The sequence below is a fragment of the Platalea leucorodia genome, assembly GCF_965183815.1.
Source record: "Platalea leucorodia genome assembly, chromosome: 15".
Taxonomy (NCBI): domain Eukaryota; kingdom Metazoa; phylum Chordata; class Aves; order Pelecaniformes; family Threskiornithidae; genus Platalea; species Platalea leucorodia.
The window spans coordinates 8258309-8282884 of NC_138837.1; positions in this window are offsets into that span (position 1 = coordinate 8258309).

Consider the following 24576-nt stretch of genomic DNA (forward strand, 5'->3'; position numbering starts at 1 on the left):
ATTATACCAAAGGAGACTTTGATGCAATACAGATTACATGTTTATGGAAGGATTTATAGAAAGGTTGCTTTTTTGGACACACAGATGACAAAGGAGACCAGTCTAGACCAACTTGTTGAAAAATAAAGGAAAAAGAAATATTCAGGTATGTTCAGAGTTGCTTCAGCTCCTTGGGCTGCAGAGGGCTGACACTGGAGCAGTCAGCAAGCCTGTTTTGCTTTTGCCTCGGCAGGGAGCACAGAAGATCACGTAGCTGAATGAGAAATCTTAATTTTCTTAGAGGACAGACTGGAAAAGATACTTTTGCTTAGCCTTAGCCACACTCTATATCATCCATAAGCTGCTGAATGAGGGTCAAGATTGCTTGCTGCTTTTAACATCAGTGGTCTGATTATCAGGCACCTTACCCCAGTTTCCCTACTTTACTGGGTCTATGTATGCCCACTAGATTTCATGCTGATAGTATTTTTTTACTATTCACTGTTTCCTGGGCCTTATCTCCCTTGCCGAAGTGAGAGGTGTCATCTCTTCTCAGCCATTATATCCTAAACAAGCTAAACTCTTCTAGTCACGTTTCTAAAACTGAGTGAAGGAAAGGAGAGCCTTTCAAATGGTCTCTCTGCATCCATCCACGTTGAATTTATCTTTTCTGACCTTGGGTGACCAAAGCTGTCATGCCATATTCCCGATAAAAGAACATTAGGGCTTTGCATAATGGCATTAGTATCTCCCTATCTCTTTGGGGAATTCTTTGCCTGATACATCCTAGGATATCATTTGACATTTTCATGGACAAAACTCATTGGTGATTCACAGTCCTCCTTTGATCAGCTTGTACACCCTGATGTTTCTCCTCTCGTGACATTTGCAGAGGATGTGTTCCCAGTCCTAACACATGTAACAGCGTGAATTACAGCATCACACACTAGCCCCTTACTCCAGCCTTTGAGATCATCCAAATCTTCCTCTGTGCAATACCTGCCTGCTTCTGTGAAACCTTGCCTCCCAACTCCCAATAAGCAAATGCGTGATCAGAGCTGAAAAATTGCAATCCAAGGTCATTCATGAAGAAATCTTTATTAACTTCCAAAAAAACCCCAACTCCTCTTTCAGTTTTGTTATTATCTCTCCTTTAACCACTAGCAGAGACTAGTTTACAAGTCTTATGTTAATTTTCAGCAAAACTAATGAAACTAATACAGCTCTGTTGAAACATTACGCTGAAATCAAGATTGGTTAAATACATTAGTGTTCCTTTCTCTCTTTCAAAAAAATATCATTTCCTCGGAGAAATGAGGTTAGTCTGGAACCATCTATCTTTGGAAATTGAGCTGATGAGAATGATTTCAGAATGTCTGGATATTTGCTGACAGGAATGGATCTATTTTAGGTATTTACGTAGTTCACATTGTTGTAGCATGCGAGTACATCATGGCTTGCAAAGTATTTATTTTCTACAGACTCCTTAAAGAAGATGCCCATTTTACTGATGGCAACATACTCATGGCCACGTAAGATGTATCAGTAATAGAACTAAATCCAAGTCTTCGCCCACAGAAGTAGCATTTCCTAGTGGCTGTGACCCCAACCCAAGAATTTTAAATCATTTGCCTCAGTATTTATCTTATTTTTAGACTTCTTTCCCTAGGCACCCTTACATTTTTCAACTAAAGCGAGTTCACAGCAAGTAAATGCTACTTGGTTCTGAATGCTGCCATAGACATAGCACTCACCTTACTGCCACTAATCTGGGACTTGGTCTCTCTCAGAAAGGTCGCATTGACTTCTTTCCAAATAGCAAAGTCTTCCTTTTTTTTTTTTTTTTTTCTTTCTTTTTTTCTCCTGGTGCCATAATATTTTACTTTCATGCAGCACCTCTCCTCCTGCTGGGTCCTTAAGCACTTTGCAGATGATCTGTGCAAAGCATTGTTTCACCTAGCACTGAAATGCACTTTTGCTGCATGGGAAAAAAAAAAAGAAGCAGTTTGCACCTATGCGGCTGGGATTTTTGAGAGGCAATGGGAGGAACAGGTGAAATTGCAGAAGGAATTAAAGCAGGGAAAATTCAGTTCACCAGAGACCTCCACTGCCTTTCCCCCTTGCAATAAAATAGCACAGAAATCTGCATTGCAAGCAAGCAACTTGGGACTATATTATGCCTTGCTCAAAATCCATGTCTCTAATGTCTCCAAGCCATCGTTCCTGTCACACCACCCTCTGTATTTCAGAAGAGGATAGAAATGCTGAGGGCTCCTTCAAGGGGTAAACACAACCCAAGAGATCAATCCAAAGTGTTCAATTATGAATTCTTTTGGGTGAAGCCATCCTGGTGGCTGCCCTGCACTCCTACAGCAGCTTGGCCTATTCCTGCTGGGCACTACTGCAACGCTAAGGGCAGAGGCAGTTATGATCATGAACCACAGACGAATATTTTGGCCTAGATGCTTTTATCAAAGCCTCTTTCAAGCAGAGAGAAGCAGGCCCTGCAGTCACTAACATGACATCCCTTGGCCCTGCCAGCTTCAATGGGGAAGGATTTACCCTGGTGTCCTGAGGGATCTGTCAGATCCACCTGATTTATTTCTAAACCCAGCTCGTGTCAGCTGTAGCTACGTTTTGCCCTGTCACAACTTCAACCCTGACCTGGCTGGAGGCTACAAATATCCCTCAGAGAGGCTGCATTTAGGAGGTGGCTTTACCACTTTGGACACCATTGCTGCGTTCTGGCGGCACCTTATTGATGCCTCATCCAGGTCCCTTAATGCTCCTACTAAACCACACTGATTAAATCATGTCTCTAATTGGTTTCCTCATTGCACAGACATAAAATTCCTTTCCCTAACAGAGAGCTGAACTATTTCAGCCTGCACATCTCCAGCTCACTGCTGAACTTTCTCCAGCAGTTAAAGCAGCCACCCTGCTGCCGCTCCCCTCTGTGGCTGCACCCTGCTCCACTGCAGGTCCCCAGCATCCCCTCCTGCCGCCTCCCTCTTCTCCCTCCATCCCCCCCTTTTTGGGGTCGGCTCCCTCCCTCGGGCTGCCCTCCGGTGGCCGCATGGGAAAAATGCAGCATCTGCTCTCCCTGCAGGGTACCAGGGATGTCAGAGAAGGAAATCCCCCTTCCCTCCTGCCCATACAAGCTCCGTAGGTGTCTTTTCCCTCTGAAATATAAATATTCCTCTGTTCTATACCTATGCTTGGCTACCTAGATGTGCTGGTTAGCAAGAAAATCTGTAATGTACAGAACATGGGACTGTCTCACTATCCTACTCTGGCCCATCACACCTAGTAGTGGGGAAGGGAGATGGACAATATGAGACATTCCCACGTGATCTGAAATACAGCAGAAATTAGGGGGATGCCCCTCAGGATCAGGACTTGGTAGCTTCTGTAGAGGCCAAACTGCAAAAGGACTAAACTGTGATCACAGAGATCATCTCCAAAACTCTGGAGAGCTCTGAAGGCCATAAGGGAACGTGCATTCACTCCCCAGGCCTTCTGGGTGCAGTTTTCTTGCATCCCTGTGCCACAAGGACATCTCACTGCAGTGACAGAGCATCTCTGAGGTTGGTGGGTGCCGTGCTCATGCCTCCCCACCTCTTATCCTCCTCGCTCATCCAGCCTCGACCAGCTCTTGACAGTGTTATTGTCATAGCATCAGAGAGCTGCTGGCCAAGGAGCCAGCTGGACCTCATTACTGGCACTGCCAGACCCAAGTTCTTCCTGCTGGGGCTGCTGGAAGTTTCCAGTCAGGACCCCAGGTTGAAGGGATGGCACAGAGCCACCATCTTGATAATCGTCCATGGAAATAGCCATTTCCCTTCTGGAGTCAAAGCCATCTTCCCCTCAGGCCTCTCTGTTGGAAGCGGGACGGCCATTAACAAGTCCAGCTGAGCAGCCACATGGCTCTGCACTTGTCTGAATGTCCTGAAGGTCACATCTCTGCAAAAGGACAGGTAGAAACCTGTGGGCCTCAGACCTTTTTATGCACTAGAAAACTACTTTGGATCATTACAGGGAAAAGATGCACACAGACAAACACTGTGACTCTCCCTGCTGCTCAGGATGATGCTCTGTATGATGCTGTGTGTTAAGTCATCACTGGGGGGAAGGACATGAGCACTGATGAAGCTGCTGTTTTGTGAACTGTAATCTCCACATGCAGGTGAAGGCCAGTGTGTGAAGAGGGGCAAACACCATGAGACATTGCCTAAAACAGCCCTTTTCAGAAGTTGATGCTATCTCACAGCTTGAAAGAGATCATGATGTGCAAGCCCAGAACTTGTCAGGTTTTTCATATTGGACCATTCGTAGCTTTCCTCCTGCACTTCACACTTCCATCTGCTGCTTCTGGGTTGGCTGCCAAAGACTACCTCTGTGTCTTTACAGCCTAAAGACCTGCTCCTGGGAGTAGTCACAGCAGAAAGACAATGCTAAGACTTGCAGAAGAGTATAACATGGATCTGGACTGGTGGGGAGGACAGGAACCCAGAGCTCCCTTGTGAGGAAGGATGAAAGATCACAGAGTTTTCAGCCATCAGAGAACCCAATCATTTAAATGCAATTGTCAGGAGAAAGAGATCTGGAGAAATCCCAGAGGAGCTCAGTCAGAAACCTAGTGGTATTTTAAGACCACATTTGATGTGTCAGAGCACAGGTAACAGGCACTGTTCTTATGGAGAAGAGTGTATGCTGGTGACTAAGCCCACCAGGTGCAAAGCTAAATCAGACACTTCTCAGGGCCTGTGTCCCATTTAATTACCATCTGGAGGAACACGTTGTGCCTGGATCCAGGAAACCTGGTGGACAGGAAACAGGAGATCTGATTCCTGCTCCCACCTCCACCACCAAACTAGGAGGTAAATGTGGGCAACTCAGTTCTGCATCCTATGTCTCTTCTCCCCTCTGCAATATGTCTTGGCTATTTAGATCAGCAGTTTGGCCCAGGAAATTTTAGCACTGTGCACGTTTGTGCAGCATACATCACCAAAATCTGATAATGTTTTAATTGCTTTTTTTCAATGGTAAAGTCCTCCTAAAAAGACCTTGGAAGTTGCTCTGGGAACAGCATCCAATTATAGAAAAAAAGGGGGATGACGTCCGCCATCAGTTCCCTAGGGGGAGGATGATGGAAGGATGGCACCTACTGTCATCTCCCAGGATGCAAGGGAAGATGATCTCCCTTCTTTCCAGAGCTACTATTTCTGCTGCAAGGCATGGGCTGACCCTGCTGTCAGCTCCAGCACTTCACAGGAGGAGGGGACATATTCTAATGTCTGGGCAGGAGTTGCAAAGGTTTCTTGGTACTGAGCTGCTTTCCCTTCCCAGCAGACCCGGCTTGTCGCCTTAGATTCACTCCGATGTCACTCATTTTACTGAAGTGGCTCCATTCCCCACAATGCGCAGGACTGGGAGGACAGATCTTGCTGATGAAGCCAGCATGTCTGCTAGCAGGGAGGACAGCCAGCAACAAACCAAGGGTATCTTTGCTCAGCACCATTTCTGAAGGGCACAGCTTGGATGCATGCACAGATCAAGACAGCTGAGGACCTTTTCCACAAGAAGGTTTCATTTTCCTCTGGCAAGTCAGGACCACTTACCCACAGAGCTGACCAATATCTGAGGATGCTCCTTTGAGAAAGCTCCAGCAGCATCAGTCTGTTTGGTGAGCTGGTTCCTGGCAACGGACAAAGAAGATGTACCAGCATATCTTCCCAGAGGGTTTCAAGGCACCATGCTTGGCTGGCCCTTGTTCCCTGTCTGTCTGTCTCCCCTTACCTTGTCTGCTGCACACTGGCATTGTGGTGACTCATTCATGCCTGCTGGCTCCCTGCAGTAATTACCAGTGGAGCTTTCTGTCGTCACAGCTCTTAAGGTGGGCTCATGCTGTGATAAATAAGCTGCTTAGCAGCATGGAAAGAAATGGTATTTAAAGTTTAATATCTTTTTTTAGCCCCTTTTCAAAGGATGCTTATTTTGTGATCTGTTTGGGAAGATGCAGTAGGCTTTGTTTCTTTCTTTCTGCAGTGGGGAGAGGCACAAGGAGAGGAAGGAGAAATGGGTGTGTGCCCGTACATGTGGCATGACAGAGCCAGGCTGTTTCCCTTCTCTCTCACCTCCCTAAGCTTTACAAACATGACTGACACCCTCATTATACAGTTTAATTCAGGCTGGCAGCTTAACTTGGTGTTGCGGCTCCGGCAATATCAGTGCTTTGCACCCATGCTCCATTTTGTTCCTTCCTCAGGAGTAGGGAAAAAAAAAAAAAAAAAAAAAAGACCTGGCAGCAGTAGGCAAAGATTGCTACCCACATTCCCAGGGGACCCTCTGGTCCCTGCTGTGGGCTTACGTGGTCTGTGGGTCTCCACTTTCTGGACTGACCATCCTCAGGGCCAGAGCAATGCATGGGAGAGCTCATGCAGGAATGCAACAGCTCAGCTTTGTGCAGCAGTTGAGATTTCTCTCCATAACCCTTCTTGAAGCTCAGTGTTTACCCTTCCACCCCTAAATCTTGCAGGAAGGGGGAAAAAAAATAAACTAAGCAGCTCTCTTTCTTAGCCATACAATCACAGAGTTTAGCCCTCCCATGACACTTTCTGTCCAGGTGCTGCAAGGAAGGATTGCAGCTCACTATGGAGTTTCGCCAACAGAAGAGGGGGATTTAAATAATTTCATGTTAAATCTCCCAATACCTCCCCCCATGCATTGGGAAGACTGTCCACTCCCTCACACTTCTGATGGGGAACCTGAGGTGTGGGGAGGGGTGGTGGTGCAGCCCTTCACCCAAAGGAGGTTTAAATCATCAACAGAACAGCAGAGGGACACCTGGACCTTCCTCAAGCCAAGTCCTTTTGCTTTAATCACTAGGCAATATGGTACCTTTTGGGGTGGGGAACATCTGTCCTAAACCAGGGTGGTTAGGATTCAAAGGCAGTAAAGAAAATTTTCAAGCCATGCTACAATGTTTTCTCCCCGATTTGGTCACTCGAGGCAGATTCAAGGAAGGCACCACTGGCCAGCAGGCATGCAGGGACAAGGAGGCTGTGGTGGCCACAACTCAGTCACCTGTGCCTGGCGAGGTGGCAGCCAGCATTAAGCAAAAGGGGTTGCTGCTGTTGCTGTGAATTATGCGTTCAGATTTCATACCTCCAGAAAAGCTGGCAGACTCCAAACAAGCTCTCTGAATTCAAAGCCCCATGCATCAAGTTACCAGGAACATGTGAGTGATTCCAAAGGCTTGTACTGCTTTGAGTAACAATTTATAACAACAAAAGCCTCATTTAAGACAGGGACCCCTGTGGGAATGTTCCTATTCATTTCTCTTTTCTGTGGGTAATTGCAGAAAGATGACATTTAAGTTGTTTTACAAAAGTGGCAAGGAAAAAAAATGAAAGAGGGGAAAAAACAGAGAGAAAGATGGTATGGTTGGATAGGGTGAAGGAGAAGATAGTCTGGCTAAGATTCCCAGAGGCCAGGGAGTTTACAAATAAGTGGAGAAAGGTTTGTCCTGAATAGTAATCTCAACACACAGCAGGGTGACATCAGCTACGTGTACTCCGTATAGTAGAAATGAGGCATGGAGGTAGAAAAGCAACACTGGGCATGGGAGCACAGCTCATCCCTTGGGCTGACTAGCAGATATAAAGTGTAGGTGGGTGACAGACCCCAGATCCCACTGCCCAAAGTAGGGGATTGTGGTATGGCCATAAACAGGAGAACTCTGGCTGCCTGAATACCTCAGGGGTGGGAGCAGACTGTCCAGCCCCTGGATGCAAGTAGCCAAAGAGGCAAAGGAGTGTATGGTCCGTGACAGGGAACTTCAAACCTCTTCCAGCATCCTGATGTAGAATGAAGACCACCAAGACCCAAAGGCTGGTAGAAACGCCCTCTCTATACACTGGAGAAATCCCTCTGGGATGAAGAGCTACATTCCCCCTAGCTTGCATGAAGGTGATGAACCCTCTTCTGTTCTGCAGATTTTCAGAGATTTACTACCTATTAGAGGAGTTTAAATGCATTCAGTGTAATTAAACCCAGGGGGAAACACAAACCTTTAACATCTCATAATTTCTAAAATATAAAAACATACAGCTTTCCCTGACACTCTACAGGACTCCTGCCCATGGTGACAGGTTTGAGGAACCCAGAGCTGGGACTGGCTTAATCCACTAAGCCAAGCAGCTGCATGTGTGTGTGTGCGCAAAATAATTTTAATGATCCATAGTGGAAGGGCAAGTAGGTGAGGAAGTGGGGGGTACCAACTGGGGCATGTTCCTGCAATGCAGGGATAATTGGCCCTGCAATAGTAATGGAAAGATGCTGTCAGCCTTAACAAAGTGTGTGAGAGATGAAGTGACACCCTGACAGGTCCCACTGACGTCCTGGCCTGTCCTGCCTCTGCCAAACAAATGATTACAGCCTTTCTGCTGACATTCAGGAAACTAAATTGGAGGTAATGACTCTCCTGAGGGGCCTGGAATAGGGATAGTAAGAAGGAGCCTCACAGCTTTGCACCTCACCTTGGACATCTTTCTTCCACACTCTTCCCAACAAGCACACAAGCTTTTCCTATAAGAGCACACATGTGGATGTGCTGAGGTTATGCCCTCCCAATTTCTCTTCCTCAATACAGGTCCATGGTAATTCACCCATGCCAGCTCTGACACCCAGTGAATCCTTAGCACAGAAATGGGATAGAGATGACGACCCTTCAACATCGTCTGGGAGTGAGTTCATCCAGTCTTTGATTTTCCTTTTCCTCCCATGCTACATCTCAAACTCCCTTTCACACTCTACTTGCTTGATGTCCACATATTTGCAACTTTCCCTCCTATAGAGGAGCAAGGGGCTCATGTTAGGCACATGCAGAAAGGACAGCAAAAGAACAATATAAAGCACTTGTGTAGCTCCTACTACAGCAGCCTGGTTAACTCCAGGTCTGCCTTAAAGCTGAATCTTATATCACCAGTGGTACATTGCCATACAAGAACAAAATGATGAAAATCTCTGTAGGTATCTAGCAGGCTGCATTCCTGCTGAAATGATTTAGTGCAGCTGGAATATTATGTCACCAATGGCGATGTGCTCTAATCTAAATCCAGACAGGTTGTTGGGAAATTCTCAGGTCCCGTTTTTCAGTAAAGTCACATTGTTATCACATTGAATGGCTTATGGCTTAAACTTATGTTGTAATGGCCATATAAGGAATTGCATTTATTATCACTGGAAGGAAGTAAGAAAGAGGGAGAGGAAGAGAAAAAAAATAAACTTGTTGGCTAGAAAGCTTCTACTAGAGCATACAACAACTCTACCTCCTTGTGATATTCAAGATTATCATATCTAAATAAATATGCTTGGAAGTTGTCCATCACAAAAGAAAACAGTCATCTCAAGGGTACTGCTGAAAGCATATGTTAAAGGTAACACCATGGGCATGTAAATTGATTCAGAGTACTTAATTGGCACTGTTTTCTTTAGTACATTGATGTCAATCCAGAACAATCCCAACCCCCAGCACACAAACATCAGGTCATATTCTGAGCCCATTACTTCACAAGGTTATTTCTTTTTACTCCAATGGATTAACCAGTTCTACATTGTAGTAGAGAGAGGTCAGATATAGATCTCTTCCACTTACATTGAATTTAATTGATTTTTTTGTATCTGTTTAAAAAAATTCTAAAATAGAACATAACGGAAAATAAATTTTCATTATTCTAACCCTCTCAAACACAGCACAGAGCCCACTGTGCCAGGTGGTGTACACACACTGACAGAACAAAAACTTCCTGATTCATGGGCAATATACCCCAAAGAGGGAACCACTTTCACTCCTAAACAAGTCAGAGAGCTATTTTACACCCCAAAACCACAGCCTTTCAACAAGTTCAGTTACTTACCTGGATAATCCCTCATCTTTTCTAATCCTTCCTGAAGATCTCCAGCTCAATGACTAGCAAATACTTAGAAACCCTTTCTCTTTCTTTAGGTAATTGCCCTCTTCAGATACTACTGATCCACAGTCCGATAAACACCCGGAGACAAAGCCCTACCTGTGCTGCCTCAACAGAGTCCATCATACAGTGACCCAGTCCTGCTCTCCTCTCAGTTATTACCCCAACTAGTGCCAGCTGCTCATCATCAGCAAGGCCTCTTAAACCAGGTGGTTTGAATTTGTCAGACCCTTCTTGACTCTATTAATGCTTTGTTTGTCACTAAATTTTGGGAATGTAAAAGAAGTTACTGCAGTTACTGCAAGGAATTTTCCCATGATTATTTGCCATTATAAACCTCTTTTGGGCTCTGGTTTCTTTTCAGCTTGGACAGCAATATGCTGAGAAATGGTATGTATATGCATTTTCTCATGTGAGCATTCCTTCAGCTTAGTGCTTTAGAGTTCAGTGAAGTGACCACCATAGCAAGTTCCCCCCACCGTGGGCACCATGTCGTTACCACTTCAAGTGGTAACACCTGCTAAAAGGCATGGCCAAGTCCTCAACTCCGGCAGGGTTTTCAGGTGCTTTTTTCCCATCAGTGCAGCTGACAGAAACTGAGCTCAGTTCTGCACTGAGCTCCCTTTCTGAATGTCATTATTTTACTGTGGCAGCTAAAGGACCCAACTGAGAGCAGGTTCCATTTTGTGCTTCATGATGCACAAAGATAGTAAGGGCTTCTCTTGCCCCCGAGAGCTTGCAGTTCACAGCTACAATTCTCCGTGTCACACTGTGTGGCATGATGACCTGCTCTTTCTTTTCCATGATAGTCCAGCAATTGGTGTCACCTCACCTCTATCTGCCCAAATGTCAGAAGTGCTAAGAAATCATGGCTGCTTAAGGATTTGCTCAGTTGGCAAGTTCACGTCCATGGCTTTCCAAAGGCTCTGCCTCAGAGCCACTGCCAAGAAAGACTTTCATAAGTTAATTTTAGGAACTTCTGTTCTGTGTTGTTGCCATAGAAAGAGATCTCTGAAGGAACCTAAGTGTCGAAAGCGATTCCAGTGCTGATACTGGGATATGCCCTTGAAAGCTGTGGACATTTTTGTTGTGTTGCCACTGTAGACCAATTTCTCTCTGGTGATAGGACTAACATTCTATAGAAATAGCCATTCATAGTCAACGGACTGTTGAGACCATTGGGATGAACCCCCAAATTGAAGTCCTGACTTGGAGCATGGATTTGAAACTGCATCTCCTACGTCTATAGCTTAACAATTTCTGGCAATCAGCATCTGTTTCTGACCAGAAATTTCACCTTGCACAAAAACTTTAGTTTAAGCATGTTTAAATGTAAAGACTGGGATTAAACAAATGCCTGTTTTGAATGAAAAGCAGGTTTGGTCCAGCTGCACTGGCCTCTTCAAGCAGGTTGTGGTTCCCTCTGTAAAAGTATTGCCGGTGGCCCGTGAAGGACTTTGGATAAGTCTTCCTTCATTGTCATGCATTGATCTCATGCATTGCAAATCCAGCCAGTGGCTGAGGAGTGGGTATCTCTGCTAATTGGTTACATCTGCCTCTAACGCCTGGCTACCAGCTGGCAGAGGTGATGGCATTTGCAATGCTGCCTTGGCAGAGAAGCTCTACGACTGCCATCTGTTGGTTTCCAGAGTCACATCTCCTAGATAAACATGGCCTCCCCCTGGGAAATGTGACTCCTCATCTGTGACAGATGGAACGTAAAAGGCCCCTCCAGCTTTTGTGGGATCCTCTGGAACCTGCTGGGCCGTTATCAAATGTGAAGCCATTATTTTATAATGGACATAATCCTTCTCCTTCCTGCATCTCATGTAAGAAGAACATACTCCATTTCCAAAGAATCCATAAGGAATTCTAGCTTGCTACCAAAGACTTCTGTATTTGAACAGAATCAGAAAAGAAATGAAGCTTTGCTCTTTTGTTTTGGTTTTCCCATTGGTGATGCTGAATATTTAATCACAGCTTCACAAGGACATGAATTCCTCTTTGGATTCCTCCCTGAGCTACAGTGGCTGATCCTGGCTCAGGAACAGATCTCAGGCTGGTCCCAATGGACTCTCTTGTTTTGTCCATACTTCACTGTTCTTGCCAGTTTGCTGAAAGGCCTTCAGGTACTCAGAAGAAAAACTTCGGCACACATGTATGTATGTGTGTGTGGGCAAATATATATATATATTCCCAGAGGCTTTATAATAATGCTTTTGTAATGGAAATTTCTTATTGAAGAAAAAATTTAATAAAATATGATTTTACTTCTGAACTGTTGTCAGGGAAAGCTGTTTGGGTTCCCTGGGTGCAAAAGAATATCTGGAGTTACAACAGGAATTTCATGCAATTTTATATATGTGTCCACCGAAATCCACAAAAGTCAGTTAGCTCTTTCCATGGAGTTCTTCTAACAAATTAATAGCTAATGATTATGATATTTGCTCCAGAAGGCTGGTTATTTCTTCTAAAATTTGAATAGTGAAGTTCAAAACTATAGAAGATGGGTATCGTCCAGAGGAATCTGCATTGTCTTTGCTGACATAACCATTTCTGACAGATTGATTAATAAATATAACACCGGTACTCATGGCAACAGAATCACATAGGAACAGGTACATTTTAATAAATAATGCTGGTCATAGCTTCTCTCTTAAAAAAAAAAAAAAGTTAATATTCAACCTTTTAAAAAAGCAATTATTTGGGAAAGATTACTTTAAAAACCCAGCACCTGCCTGTTTGAAGTATCTTAACCAAAGCAAGGCTTATTGTCTTCCTTTCTTTCTTATATTTAAAAACCACATTGACAATTTCGAAACAACAAAAAACCTCTTTTAGGTAATACTGTAAAATGGAAGTTCCTTACAAGGCTCTGGCTACTCTGTGGGCTTAAACACATTCTCAAGGGCCAGAAAACTCTGGGGGCCTCAGATCAAATACTAAAGTGGATATGCTGGACAAAGCACCCAGAGCATTCCTCCTGAACCATCAAACTCCCCCAGGGCTGATGGATTCGTGCGTTGACTTCTCATAACAGAGCCTTCCAGTCTCTTTTTCCAGGACAGGCTGCCTGTGCAACTGAAGAACCAGGAATTACTGTTACCAGGAACCTGGCTTCAGCGCCCCAGGGCTAAACAAGCTCAGATCTGTGTTTTACCAGTCCAAAGGGACTTTTCATGAGTTTCAACCAGCATCACAAATATGCTGGGTAGGAAACATGATCTAAGCTGCCCCAGTTGTCAACACAGAGAGTCTGAGTGCCACACCAGAGTGGGCAAGCCTTTGAGTTATATGAAAAACAAATATAGAAATGTTATGGGTTTTTTTCTGTGTTGTTTTTTTTTTCTCTTACTGTTCTTCCAAAGATTAAGCATTGGGGATTGGGCTCATTAAGAAGTATGGGACTGTTTGTTGTAAGCAATTTCATTAAGACACCAGGCTCTGAATCAACAAGTTACTTAACATTTTAACCAGTTAATTATATGCACAAATGAAAATCCTGTTGACGCCATCATGTGCTTAATGCTCTGTTGAACCACAGCCTTAGTCCAGTTAGCAAACTTGTCATGAACTGATCCTGATTTATACAAATGGGTTTATTATTTGTAAGTATTCACCAAATAGGTTGGACAAATAATTTTTCAACCTATCGGCTTTTACTGTTTGCTTTAGACTGTTTGCTAGTAATTCATTATTCATTATGGTTGGTCAAGTGCAACACATGATGCTTCTGAACAGGAAAGGCGGGGGGGTAAAAGGGAAAAGATTAATGAATAATGAATAACATACTTCCTGGTATGAATCTTCATGCTGAAGTGAGTGAAACATTAAAAATTTGCAAACATTTTCATAAATTCTCTGTTGCTGCCTGGATACTCAAGAAAAGAAATAATATGACTTCAAGAATCATCGTTAACCCAATAGGGCATTTTAATACACTCAGGGTAGATACTCAAAGGCACTAAGTGCCAAAAAATGCCAATGGACACCCACTAAGACTTTCAAAGGTGCTTAAACAGGCAGTGTGCCTAGGGTGCTTCACAAGCAGATGCTCTTGGGCATCTGAAATTCCCACATAGTGCTTATCTGCATCCTTTGAAAATTTTCTGCTCAACCCCACCCAGTGATCTCAGTATGAGGTAAGAAAAGCATGTCCTGAAATCATTACTTATGAAACAAGAAGCTTATCACATGTTTGACCTGAACGACATGCTTGAATCCTGCCGGAGGTTGAAGTTATACTAAGAATATGTATGTGAGTCCACTGAGGGGAGAAAAAAACAAGGAAGACAGAGAAGTTGCTGAGATCCCTCCAGGGTTGCTCAGTGGTCTGCAGGTCAAAGAAGTGACTCCTTCAAGAAGTCAGTGGAGGAATAGACCTGGTTGGGGGCAAAGGTTTTATTTGTTTGTTTTCCAATGGGAGGTAATAATATTTTGTTTAAAAAAAAAAAGTGAACACCAAGATGTTTTCACTTTTTAGATGAAAAGCTTTTGGTTTGAACAATCTAACAATTAATATAGAAATTGCTCTTTTCTGTAGAAAACACAGAAATACGTTCAGCTGAAAATGCCATTTGTATTTACTGAAAAACCCCTTTCACTGAATCTTCTGGAGAAGGTTGGATAGATTTTGTTGCTAGGATTTTGCGCTCGGGGAGGTGAAATCAAATGAAACTGAGGGCACTGTGCTTTGGGTTTAGCTAGCAAAGCACAGCTGAGTCATCTCCATTTGGAAAAAAACAACCCCCCATCCTTCTCTCCATAAAACTTTCTACATCTCACTGGCCATGAGATATTTTCTCTCCTTTGCACGTGGAAGTGTTTTGAACAGAGCTCATTCTGGGCTGTAGAGGGGCATTTGCCTCCTGCCCTGCTGCCTCCTGTCTCACTCTGTCTGCTGGGTGCAAGAACCAAGTGTCAGAACCGATCGATTTACGAGCTCACCACCAGCCGCGGTGCCCCACTCATTAGAAACAATTTGCATGCTGAACATCAGTATGACAGCCCTAGCGAGGGATTTGTTTAGCTAATTTAGGGTAATGGAGAAGATAAATTAATCACTTTAGCATTGATGATCTCTGGTGCAGCAAGGCTGGTAGTCATCCCCCCCGACCTGTCAGCAAGGCACCCCCAATTCTTCCTCTATTTCCATGCGTGTTTGCCCCCAAACAGAGCGTTCAGGGATATAATAACAGGCCTGGCGTATCAGGCCAGAAGCTGTCAGCATGGAGAAAAAACAAGGCAGCTATGGAGTGCTTACAGCAAGGTTAAAGCAAACAGGATTATCTGTTCAAAGCACTTGAGAGTGCTGATGCTCTCAAAACAAAGGACAGGGGCAGGCCTCAGCCATCTAGCTGTGCTCAGCTGTCCCCAGCCCACTCTGCCTCAGCTGGGGAGAAACCCAGTCTCGAGCTACCACTTCACTAATGATTGATTAAGGGAATAGCGCTGGGGTGGAGGAATCCTGCACGTGGTGAGCACCGCTCCTCTCCAGGTGTTCCACTCCCCCCGGGAAGCGAAGGGCTGTGAGGTGAGTGCTCTAAGATGACAGTGACCAGCGCTAGGCTGACAAGGGCTGGGCTCAGGGGTCTGGAGGAGAAAGTCTCTCTTAGGAAGAAAGTCGGAAATCGGTGAATTTTCAGCTCTTTTTTTTTCCTTTTTAGTGTCTTTCAACATAAACCTTTTGGTTTACATGCTCAACTATAGAAAAAAATATCTATAATAAAATATTCTGCTCAGCTAAATACTGAAAACATTCCCTTTATCAGAAAAAAAAAAAAACATAACCCTTTTAAATCTTTCCTATGTATTTTGCCACTCCCAGGTATATTTAGCATGCTTTAGCCATATACCCTTTCCAAACAAATAAAGATATAAGTTCATGACAGCTGTGACATGAATAGAATCCATACTGTGAACTCAAACAAATATCATTATAATGCGTTGTTTGTTTAACATTTGTGATCACTCTACTCTCAGACATTGTCATGCGTGGCAGTCTGTATTCCTTCTCCCACACTCTTGTTTACAAGTCTAACATGAGTATTGTTCCCTGGTTAGACCTCCTCAGCATATTTAATTTGCTGTGTATTGTTCCCTAGTCCTCCTCTAATGCCTGGAACAGATAGGACTGTTTTCACATGGAGGTTGTTGTCTCCCATTTCTCTGTTACAAGTGTGCCCAGAAGAAAGCTTTTCTGACCTTTGCTATCAACCCAGAGCATGGGTGCAGGTTGTTTTCTGTGGTGTTCCTCTAATGTAGGACTTCTAGTCACTGAAAAGCATTAGAAACCCACATATCATCATTTATAGGTGCAATCCAAAACTCATCTCCTTTTATAGGCCCTAGCTTAATAATTGTGGCTGCAGAATGGCTGCCAGTATTATTCCCAGAATAAGAACTACTGAACTTAAACAAGTGTAATGCAATAAGGGAGAGATGGAAGTACCAAAGCTTTTATGTACATAAATGATGCTAGATTGTAAAAATGTGAATGCTGTAAAATAATGTCTTTAATTATATACATAGAAAGAAGGTTTTCAGCAGCAGATGTCTAAAGATAGGCTCTCAAAACACAGACCCATCAGTGAACTCTATGGAAAAAAAAATGGAGAAGATATTTACTTATGGACTGACAGAGATTGTTTTGGTTTTCCTTAGATGAATGTGTGTATGTGTCTGTGTGTAAATCCAGAATAGGGTATTTAATTGCAATCATTATAATTGATAGGAAGATTTAAAAGAAAGACTTGGTATAAGAAATGAGAGTAGGAAAAATGGACCATGAATGATGCACGGTGGTAATCCTGAACTCATTGCTCTGGCCTTTGAATTGCAGAGTGACAAGGGCACCCAACAGAGCCTGGAGGAGACCTACGCCAAGTGCTGCACCATCTGCATACAGCCCCGAGCGGTGCAGGTAAGGGCTATTCCACCCCTTGTCCTAAAGGCTGGTTTCATTTAATAGTATTTGCCCTTCGCAGTGCAGATGTAGCAATAGTGGTAGGGGACCTTATGGCATCGGCTAATGTAGCTCTATTATCAGAAAATGTTAAGGGATGACTAGCAGGGAACCCTGAGGATTTTCTGATGATGAGGCTAGGATATATAAAAGCCTCTTTAGCTAATAAGTGTATCCTAATTGTCTTGAGGTATATGATGAAATTCCTTTGACACGGATATGAAAACACTCATCCTAACAGAGGCCAGGCTGGTCCGTGGCGCGTGGCCCTCATGGCCAGTCAGGACCAGGGCTTTCCCAGAGCGCTCCCACACCTCCAGGAGAACCCAGTTGAGATGCTTATCGGTGGCTCTCAACACACTTCCCACTGCAAATTTTTTTTACAAAAAAAAAAAGCCAATTACATCCCTGGATGCCTTTTTCTTGATTTCATCGGGATTTCTATCACACCCGAACAAAGGTATTTTTGTCCAAGGCTTTTCAGTAATTGGAGATGTGTGGGAAGTTTCACCCAGCACTTAAATCAGAACAATTGCCATATTTTTAAAAGATTATCCTAATGTTGAGCTTTCTTTTTTTAATGTTTTATAATAAAGTCCCAGAAATAAAGGCTGCAATGTAGTTGCAATAGAACTTACATTAGCATATTTGGAGAGTTTTTTGATCATTTTTGCATGCATTAGAATGAAATATTCTGTAAAAATTAAACATTATATGCAAATGAGTGCAACAAACCTACATTTTGAATAATAATAATTCATTATCCCCCCATAATATATGTAAGTGGCTTCCTCTTTTTTTTTAAAAAAAAAAAAAAGGAAATGCACTGTAGACATTAATTCAGCACAGCAGAAGTTTACAGAGGAGATCCACTGAAATTATAATAGAACACATTCCTCATTTGCATAAATCCCAGAATCCCACCTGCCAAAACCCTCCAGCTATTAATAGGTGATATGAATGTCACTCGATGCTCATTTATAATATTGTCGCTGTAATATAATGCATATTTAGGGCAGATTTTAAGAATCATTGTAATTAACAAAGCACACCATTACCAGCAAGTGTTTATTTGTGTTATAGGATAAAGATGTTGCATTTGGAAACAATTATAACTCTAGAGGTGTTGAATTACCCCTTTGGAAGTGTTGCCTTCTTTTAGTGAGTGCAGCAGATTTCCACAGGCTAGTTGCATGTCAAAAAAACAGTTTCAAGCGATGGCATATCTGTGTATCTGCAATGATAACAATCATTCATGTGCCAGGCCATGTCTCTATGACATGTATTTATTCTTCACCCCAGGGCTGTCTATGTTTGAAAGCTTTTTTCTCCCGTCATAGTTCTTTATGGGGAAACTGAGTTACCAATCTGTGAGACTAGGCTCTTTGAAATAGCTTAACAGACTTAAATGCACATTTACAGGTGGAGTTACTGTGCGCTCTTCCGTTTTCACCATTTTGAGCCCTGTTATCATAAGGTAGATATGTCCAGGACAGAGTGTGACTCGGTGTATTGGGTTCTAGTTTCTCTCCCCTGTCCTGATGAGGAGGCGGGGAGTGATAGAGCGGTTTGCTGGACACCTGGAGTCCAGTCGGGGTCAACAGAGCACACTTGGTCAAAACTTTCTGGAAGCAAAATGGCTTTCTGGTAGAAATTATACAGAAGCATTGCATTGTTCAGGTTGATACTGAATTCCTTCCATAGTAATTCTCCAGCTTATTCCAGCACAAATAAGGCCTCTCTAAATGCTTCACGGTTTGGCCAAATATAAGTTACTTAAAAGTTAATCACCCACGCCCTGTGGCAGAGCCATGGCAGCCAACATCAGAGGTGCTGGCTGTTGAAGAGTTTCCTGCAGTTTCTGCATCCCTAGATACAGGCAGTGATCCCTCAAGAGCTCTCCCTGGCTAGGGAGGTGGTGGGAGGCAATGGGAGGCAGAACCAGAAGGAAAGAAATGCTCTCAAGCACAAGACAGACACCATGCTTTCAGCTCAGCGCTTGCCAGCAAGCCTGCGTGCCTGGGGCTTGCATTACCGTGTGTGTGTGTGTGTGCGCGCATGTGTGTGTGTGTGTGCGCAGAGGGTGGATTTAATGAACTGAATCTGGGCTCCCTGAAAATTGCTCTAGAAGGATAAATCACTATGAATCTCTGTGCTCAGCCTTGCTGCATGGTCTTTCTCCTTGAATCCACTAGGGTTTTTACCCTCCGTTTACATACGTCTTACTCAGCAGATGATACCAGGACAGAGAGCCTTGCTCAGGGCACCAGCTGTCCTCTCCACCATAAGCCCATCGGGGACTGCACACAGTCCTTCCTTGCTGCTGAATTAACCTCCTCTGCTGGTATAGATGTTGTCATATGTCCCACCTTGGGGAACAGCTCCCATGCCCTGGCTGAGAAGTGCTAGAATAAAATCTATTCCAGCAATAGCAGAGCTGTAGGTAAAGAGGAGGCAAAATTCTCGTGTCTTTTATGTGAGTGGACTTATTAATTCAAATTTGAATTTTTAATGCAAATCTCTTTAAAATTTCAGTTTTTCGAACATTTCTGCCTCTTCCTTTATAACACTGGTTATATCTTGCCTACAGTGAAGGGTTGATTAAGGCAGACGTAGCCATAGATTTAGTAGTCTCCAGACTCTGCTTAGGACAGATTTCAGTTTAGATTTTAACTAACTGACATAGTAAGAAAACATTGTGGCTTTTCCCCACCCTCCTTTTCTCTCTTTCTTTCTCTCTTCTGAAATATTTCAACAACACTGAAAAATAATCTTCAGTGCTTTCCACAGGGAAAAAAGAAAAAAAGCAACATTTTTTTTCAGAAAAACCTAACCAAATTTGAAAGAGATACATCTGTTCAGAGACTCCAGAAAAAAAAAAAAGAAAAAGACAAATGGAAACTCTCCCAGTGCTTGCCTGAGCACTGCTGAGAACAGAGACTTGTTGATCCTCAGGCTTTCTAGTTGCCTGAGGAAAAGAAATAATTAAAAACATTAAGTGAACAAAACACTCTCTGAAAAACAGAGCCAATCTCTTTAGCTGAAAACCCATCTTGTGTTTTAAAGACCTTCAGATGGCAATCAGCTGACTGGCTCCCACACTCAGGCCACTGTATGGACCCTTCCAGCAGCAGTGTGTTTCACCACCGCAATTATTTTGGAGTCCCTGCTCCTCCTACTGTGGCCAGTTTTTATGTGTCACCCTCAGCTTAGGAAGAACAGTGTATTATATGAGACCAGCAGTTTGATATGATCAAATCCATCTCAGTTTATGCTCTTTCTCAGCTCAGCTGTGGCAATCCTTTGTAACGGATGTTACGAGTCGCAATCATTGGAAAGTCACCCCGGGTCATATGTGGGTTCAGATGCACTTTATCAGATTGATGCCACTGCTTTTCCTTGCCACATCCTCTAGCAGCTTTCTTGTTTTGACGCCTTCATCTAAGTTCCCCACCGGAGATCACCCATCCCCGGAAGGGCTGGAGGGAAAATATCCCTCTGTAAGAGTGATCAGAGTACAATAGCAGAAGAGCAGCCTTTGAGCTTTCTGTGTTTTCAATGAAGTGGCTTATGAAGCCACCGCAGTGCTTTAGCCTTGTGCCTGCCCTGGTGTCCTACAGGCTCCCCCTCCTGACTCCCAGGCATGACTTTGAAAGAAAGAAAATTAAATTAAAAAAAAAGAAGAAGAAAGAAATAAAACAGCAAAATAGGCTGTCCCTTAGAGAACTGCAGTCTGACTTGGCCAGGAATTAGGCAAGCAGGCTGCAAGGGGCAAGTACAACTCACGTAGAGTAGCAATGCTTTGCAGGGCAGATATTTTGCTATCATCGCAGGTATTTTGCTGCTCTTGGGCAGCTTCGAGACCTGAAGGCAGAGCCTTGGAGCTGGCTCTTTCTCCCCGAGGCAGCTTTCCCCACCCCAGGGTGCTGTGTCACTGTTCCTGCTCAGTGTCCAGACAGATGTGGCATTGCAGCGAGCAGGTGTCGGCATTTCCCTTGTCAAACTGTGTGGCTGGCTGCACGCAACGCAGGCAGTGATGGCAACAGCAAAGCAGATCCCAGCAGGCTTCTGCAAGTGTGTTCCTGTGTCTGGCTTGTGCCTTCCTCTATCACATGCAAAAAATGCACATGCTTGGCTATAGATCTGCCAGCCCATGCACACACACACACTCCCCAGAAATACATGCCCACCCCTCACAGCTACAGCTTCACAGGCAAGTAGAAATTGAGCCTGCACACACCCATGGACCCAGGCACACCCGTGTGGCAAACCCACAGCGAAACACCGGCATGCAGCCACCCACAAACACTTTGCACTTCCCCTGCTGCGCTGAGGTTCCTTTTGCACGCAAACTGCACACAGCTGCCTATAAATAAACACACCAATACAGCACCAGCCTCAATGTCAGCTCCCCCCAGCCTTTTAGTTTAAATATAGGCATGGGCTCTGCTCCAGGAGGAGGTACAAGTGGTTTCAGACTCAAACAAATTGTTATGAATCCCATTTGCAGTGTGAATATGCTTAGTGAATGTTTCTTTCTCTAATGAGACCAAAATAGCAATTAACAGGAGTCCTAATGCTACATTTCCTGAGAAATATACACATATATATTTCTATCCTTAAGATTATTCTCATCTGGCTTCAAATGCAGAAGCCATCTTGCTTAAACATGTATGACACACGTCACACCTATATCTGCACCTTTCTATTTCACACTTGGGCATGGTCAGGTTGAGATGTGCAGGGGAAAAATATTGTCTTTGAATCACAGCAGATCCAAGTCCTCATTGCTGGTAAACCCCAGCATCTCCTGGTTTTGTTTTTCTCCTCTTGAAGATGATATAGAAGCAGAGCTTTTTCTCCCCCCTTCTTTGCTTGCTGCATTCAGGTTTTCCTATCAGGGTTTTCTTTTTTTTTTTTCTTCTTCCCATCTTTTTTTCTTTCCCTACAGCCAACAGAGTGGTTGGTGAATACAAAATTAGCCAATTCAGACAGAGGCCGAACATCCCGAGAGAGCAGGAGAGAAAGAGAGAGAGACATGATCAGCCCTTGCCAAATAGGCTCTCTCGACTCCACTGTGCATTTTTCCCTTTCTCTGAAAATCACATGAAACAAATAAGAATTATGGGGAATGCAAATTCCCAGTATATTCAGGGACTGGCCACCAGTGCCCCTCCTGCCTGCAGCATTTCCCTGCTCTGCCCATGCACTGCCGCAGTACAGAGCATTTACATCCCAGGCAGCCTTCTGCCTACTGCTGCCTTCCCTGAAATGCCAGCAGACAAAAGGGCCTTTTTATATCTTTACCATATGAACTAGCAAGTCTGACCAAAATCCTCTGGGACCAAGCCACACAGGCGAATGCCCCTCCTGCTAATTCCACTCATTTAAGCTGTATGTAGGTCTTGCTTGTCCTCTTAAGGGGGATGTTTTGGCCCTTATTCCTGGTGGGATGAACACTTGAGATCACCCCTGGGTTTTGGCACCAGGGACTTCCAGGTTGTGTCTGTGCAGTTGAGGCAGGGGTGCTTATTGATGCTCCCTGCTCTCCTGGCTTCTGGCCTGCCCACACTAAGCACCTGCTGCAGAGTATTAATGAAAATCATGGGGTTCAGAGCCACGTTTTATCCTGATCCAGAGCTCGGACACATCTTGGGGCTTCCAGCTGTGATGTGCACAGTGAAGCCCATCCATGCAACAGAGGAGGTTTGCTTGTAATGCAGGCATGATGAGGCTGCATTTGCAGACCTGCATCCGAGGTGAGCTTCACAGTGGGACCTTGCTTCTTTGAAGAGGCAGGGAATGGTTTGCTCTCCTTAGCTTATTAATATTTGCTTAGTGCTTTGAGGATGTAAGCTACGCTGAGAGTCTGTGTGGTGGCATAAAAGACGATTCTAAACATTTTGCTTGCCCGTTCCTAGTTTTGGGAGGACCTGCTAATGACTATTAGCCTCCATAAAGTGGTCAGTCAGCTGGGAAACATCAGGACTTCTCTGGAACATCCTTTTCCTGTATTGCATCCTTCGAGTAGGGGGAGCAAAGAACTTTAAATAGAAGGGGAATCTTAAGGAGACTGTCTACATCGACTTTTTGCAATAACCTTTCAAGATCCCTATAAGTGCCAGGGCATCCAGTCCATAGAGTATCCTGTAAGGCCAAGTCAATAACGTTATTGACTAGTATCAGAAAAAGCTCCTCAGGTGTGTAGAGCTGGGACTTTGGTGTAAGAAGGGGAAATAAATCCATCCTAAAAAGATATCTTCAGCAGCATGTCTAGAATAACAATATTATTATTAGCAGCAGCAGCACATAGGTGCAAGGCTACCAGAAATCACTGGAACTCACAGGAATGGGCTTTTAGCTGGATTGCTTTCCAGTTACCTGTTGTGCAAACTCCTTTAGCCTTGCCAGAGCCCCTGACTTTTCCCATCACCCCTTCCCTTGCATTTCTCCTCTCCCCTTTCACCAGTTCCCAACCCAGCTATATCTCCCAAGAATGGCTGATTTCCAAATTGCCAGCGAGTGCCTGAGAATTGCGTAATTGCAATATAATTAATGAATTAAAAGAATGAGATGTTTTAAGTGCTTTCAATATGCCAGTCCCTATAATTATCTACAGAAAACGTGTTCATTAACAATCTCAGAGTGTGAGGCTGTGGCTCCTGCCTCTGAGTGCTTCTTTCTCTGGTGGGGCTGGAGGCGGAGGTGGGAGCAGGGAAAGGGCTTTTGCAAATCTTTAGAAATCTTTGCTTTCTCCCTGGGTTTAGAGCAAGTCAGAAGAGGAGCAAGAGTCTGCAGAATATCTGACAGTTCCCAGCAGATGTGGAGGCAGCATGATTTGCTAGACCAGGGTCATAGGACCTGCATCCAAATCCTGGCTCTGCCACATGAGTCCTGTGCATGAACTCAGATGGATGTGTGCATTTTAGAAGCAGAGCATTTATCCCCTGCCCCAGACAGCCCTATGCCATGGAAGAAAATTGCAGCCACTTCTGCTAGAATAGAATGGGTTCGTGTATAAATAATTGTACACTTTTTTTCAGAGTACTATCACAGCTTGTGCCAAGCCTAGCGAGGAAATTGCCAGGCCTTGCTTGTACTGGTGGGGAAATATTGGGTATTACCTCTCCAGGATTTACTGAGCAGGACTGAGGAGAGAGGGGGCTTGGTCTTGCTGGAGCACTGGTCAGAGGAAAGCTCTCATTAGGAGGTTTGCAGTACTTTTATCAGGACATGGTGGTGTGCTTGAAGAGCTTGATTTTACTTACAGGGGTGTAAATCAAGAGCAATTCCTTTGATGCCAATGGAGTGGTCGCCCTAAGTGAGAGGTGAACATGGCCTATTGGTATTGAAAGCACTTAAAACATCTCTTGAGGGCACTCTTATGACGGAGCTCGCTCTGTGAGACTGATTGACAGGGTACAGCTCTGCTCAATGTCTGTCCTTCCCAGGATCTTAAATTGTAAATTAACTCAGCCATAGATGTGACTAACACATTCTCTGCCTGGAACATTTCAGCTGCGTAGCAGGCTGCAGGCTCCGTGAATTGTTTTCTGTTAAACTTGGGGAATAAATGGCCTGTTCATTTGAAAGGGTTGAGCAGGCAGCACACAGATATTGGTCCACTGTCCAGTTTAGGGAAATTACAAAGGATGAATT